The 4,168-nt window shown below is 40.6% G+C and overlaps 1 long non-coding RNA gene across 1 annotated transcript in view; it reads left to right on the forward strand.

Annotated features, from left to right (window-relative positions):
• LOC307218908 overlaps positions 1 to 1,620 on the forward strand; it is a 4,276-nt gene extending 2,656 nt beyond the window's left edge. Inside the window, exon 3 of the long non-coding RNA XR_013840112.1 lies at positions 1,319 to 1,620. This is a non-coding gene — a long non-coding RNA (uncharacterized lncRNA). The remainder of the gene's footprint in view (positions 1 to 1,318) is intronic.
• The last annotated feature ends 2,548 nt before the right edge of the window (positions 1,621 to 4,168 follow it).

The following is a 4,168-nucleotide window of genomic DNA, read 5'->3' on the forward strand; positions in this document are numbered from 1 at the left end:
CAAAATACTGGAGTGGTTTGCCAGTTCCTTCTCCAGGTGGATCAGATTTAGTCTAAACTCTCGGCTATGACCTTTCTGTCTTGGGTGGCCCTGCACAGCATAGCTCATAGCTTCTCTGAGTTATTCAAGCCCCTTCACCACAACAAGGCAGTGATCCATGAAGGGGATCAACATTTATAGCAACAGCTAAAAAGAGTCCAGTTTGTCTAGGTAAATTGCAGCCTGTTTTTCTCTGGCCATCCTTCTTGTGAAGGCGAGTAAATAAATGAAGGAGGAATCACAGATCCTACCATATTGGTCTGAATAGAGGCCACACTCCCCTCTCCCCAAACCTGACTTGTATAAAACCTGAAGCTGTGATTTAACAGGTGCAGGCTATTAGTAGGGTCTTGCAGTGTGATACTTACCACTCTCACTAAACAAACTACTACGAGGCTCTGCTAATGAAATAAAACTAACAGATTCTTTTTCTTTGTGATATTTTTTCTTTGGTTTTGCATATTTAAGTTTACAATCATACCAGCACACATCCAAAATTACAAGATTCTCCCGAATCCTTTCCCCCCAAATTTTTTTTATTGATTTTAACAAATATAACATATAAAACATACAAAAGAAAACACATTACAATACTAAAAAAGAAAAAGAAAAAGAGACAAAAATATAAACACATATTCCTTCTAAAGTTCACTTTAATTTCCATTCTTAACTCACTTCCTCAAATCCCCCCTAACTGAATTTCATTGTATCCCCTTGTAACAGTTCACCTCCTCTTTCTAAACATAAAATTAACCCCCTCAATTTACTATCTTCTAGTCTTTTCTTAATGTTCAAAATCCATAATGCTTAACAAATCATTCTTATTTTATTCCTAAGCCTATTTGATATTTTCAAGTGACTTCAAATTATCGTATATTACAATATATGGCTAAATAGTCTTTAAATTTCTTCCAATCTTCTTGATACTCCTCTTCTTTCTGGTTGTGGATTCTTCCAGTCAGGTTGGCTAGCTCCGAAAAGTCCATCATCTAAGATTCTCCCGAATCTATGGACTTCCGACCTTCCCCTCAATGGGTTCTATTATTAAACCTTTCCTACTGCATCTTTTTTTAAACAAACCAATTTTTTATTAACTCCATTGTATCCATAGTTCTTGCTACAATACAAGTGTTATTGCAATCCTGCTAATGTTTTCAGCTGCTTACAGTGGTTTTTAAGGTACATTGTAAAATTTCCCCACTCCTTATTGGAGTTTTGGTCTTCCAGGAAGACCAGGAACACTAACTGCTCTTTTTTTTTTTTTTTTTACCCCTTGCAGCACCCTGCAGGATCACAAAAAAACAGCTGGATTCCAAACAACTGCTTCTGTCTGGAGGTCGGAGACATTCACATCTGGTTCAACACAATCGTACATTGGAATTTCTGTGCAGGAAAGGGTATATCATCTCAGCTCCTTCAATCAGGAAGTGTCTCAATGGGCACATGGATCTTCCATCATGTATCTCAGGATAATGATGAGCTCTTGACTCTCGGTGATCCTTCCTGAATTATCTAAAATACTTTAGGGGTTTGCTTGCTGTCTCACTCTGATATATGAAGACGACTTCTTCCAAATCCTCATCAAGGCTCTACCCTTCTTAAAAGCGATTCCCCGATTCACAGACTAGCTCAGATAGCCGGGTGGGGGCACTGGCCAAGGGCACATGACCTCACAGGTGCCAGAGTCAGACTGATGTTGCCTTCTGCCTGTGCAATGCATGGTGTTCCTTCCAGGTCTCTTAACTGCTCTACGATGCCCCTGACTCCCCATGGGAGCTGGATCAGTCCCACTGAATTGGCGCTTCATGTCTGAAACTGCTCCTTTTCCTTGGGGATAATTCAGACTGAAATTCCCAGGTGTCAGAAAAGGTCATTTATGTACGCCACTACTGTGGCCCGTGTTTTGTTAGCCCCAAAATGGAAAACGAACGTGGTCACAACCAAAGAAGAATGGCCACTTAAGTTGACAGAATGTGTGCAGCTTGCAGACTTAACATATAGAATAAGAGAACAAGAAGAACATACGTTTAGAGAAGATTGGAAAATGTTTTTTGAATAAATGGGAAATAACTGTGTACAGCTAAATACGCTGGCAGCATCAAGATAAATTCAACAGTGTAAATAAGTTCTGGTGAATGGAATACTGAATGGTATAGGTTTTTTTTTTTGTAAAATATGCAGGGATTTATGATATGTAAAATGAACCATGGAAAGAGAAAAAGAGAAGTCACCCAGCTCTGTTTGGAAGGAAGCACTTTGATCCTCAGCTGGGAGTGGGAGACTTTGCACTTTGTTGGAAATTGTATAAGTATTAAGTGTCAAGCAAGTAAACACATGACACCACAAAGCCCCTTTACACAATAAACCGAGAACTTATAGAAGAGGTTAATTTGAAGGGGGTGGGGGAGATAGCAAAGCATGCTGACTCATGTATTCCCGCTCCCCTTAACCCATTTTGCTTGCCTGTTACTGTTGATTTTTGCACTTTCCTTTTTAAAAAACAACAACACAAAATTTTTATTGGTTTTTAATCAAATACATCAAAAATTAATCAAAAACCTAGACAGCATCTTAAAAAGTAGAGACATCACCTTGCCAACAAAGGTCCGTATAGTAAAAGCTATGGTTTTCCCAGTAGTGATGTATGGAAGTGAGAGCTGGACCATAAAGAAGGCTGATCGCCGAAGAATTGATGCTTTTGAATTATGGTGCTGGAGGAGACTCTTGAGAGTCCCAGGGACTGCAAGAAGATCAAACGTATCCATTCTTAAGGAAATTAGCCCTGAGTGCTCACTGGAAGGACAGATCATGAAGCTGAGGCTCCAGTACTTTGGCCACCTCATGAGAAGAGAAGACTACCTGGAAAAGACCCTGATGTTGGGAAAGATGGAGGGCACAAGGAGAAGGGGACGGCAAACGACGAGATGGTTGGATAGTGTTATCGAAGCTACCAGCATGAGTTTGACCAAACTGCAGGAGGCAGTGGAAGACAGGAGTGCCTGGCGTGCTTCTGGTCCATGGGGTCACGAAGAGTCGGACATGACTAAACGACTAAACAACAACAACAACAACAACAATCAAATACAATAACCATTAAACACTTATCCAACAGTGCATCTGATGGTGTTGGATTCATCCATTGTCTCTTAGACATACACTTACACATTCAAACATATTACTTAACGTAACCTCTCCACTGAGAATATTGAGGAGTCGGTATAAGAAGTTCTTGATTTTGGTCATTAACATAGTTAAAGAAAGGAAGGTGTTGGAAGATGTCTTTATTTGTAATGCCTTTAATTCTCCTCCTGTGTCTGTTGAGATGCTCAGACATTGCTGTATCCCATATATTATTTTCCCATATGTTCAAGGGTATTTCTGCCTTGTTCTTCCATTGCCAAGCTATCGCTAATCGTGCTGCGGTCAGTAAGAAGCCTACTAGTTTGCTGTGGTGCAGGGTGGAGCCTAAGTCTATGTCCAAAGTTAGTAGGGCAAAGGCAGGATTTGGAGAAAGGGGTTGGCCAGTAGCTGGGGATATAATGAAGAATTACTCTACTCCAAAAGTTTTTAACATGAGGGTCTTCCCATCAAACATGAATAAATGAACCAAGCTTTCCGCAGCCCTTCCAACGTTAAAAAGAAAGGATTAATTTTTGCCAGCCTGACTGGTGTCCACTGCCATTGGATGTTGAGCAAAGTCTCCTGTAAGCAAGCCAAGGTGGTTTTGAGTGGGAGAGTGGTCCAGATACCATCCCATTTGTGATCTTCAGTTGGGTGGCCTAAATCTGATTCCCATACAATTTGATGTCTTTGCCTCTCAAATGTAAAATAATCTTGGTAGCAAAGCAATGAGTCTTTTGTTTTGTTTTCTTGCTTCTGCCAGTCTCGCTGCAGCTGCTTGTTTCTCTGGCCGATGGGGTAAAGGAACAACAAATATTAGAGGGATGAGGAAATGAAATAGGTATACGGAGGAAGAGAGCTGGGAGGGGGAAACCCCAAAAGAAAAAGAAAAAAGCCCCTTCTCTAGGAGGAGTTGGAGCTGAGAAGGAAGTGAAAAAAGGAAGCAGGAGGTGGAAGAGAAAGGAGATCTCACAATACTTTTTCTGCTAATCTCAGAAAGAGGATGTGT

The sequence above is a fragment of the Podarcis cretensis genome, assembly GCF_951804945.1.
Source record: "Podarcis cretensis genome assembly, chromosome: 6".
Taxonomy (NCBI): domain Eukaryota; kingdom Metazoa; phylum Chordata; class Lepidosauria; order Squamata; family Lacertidae; genus Podarcis; species Podarcis cretensis.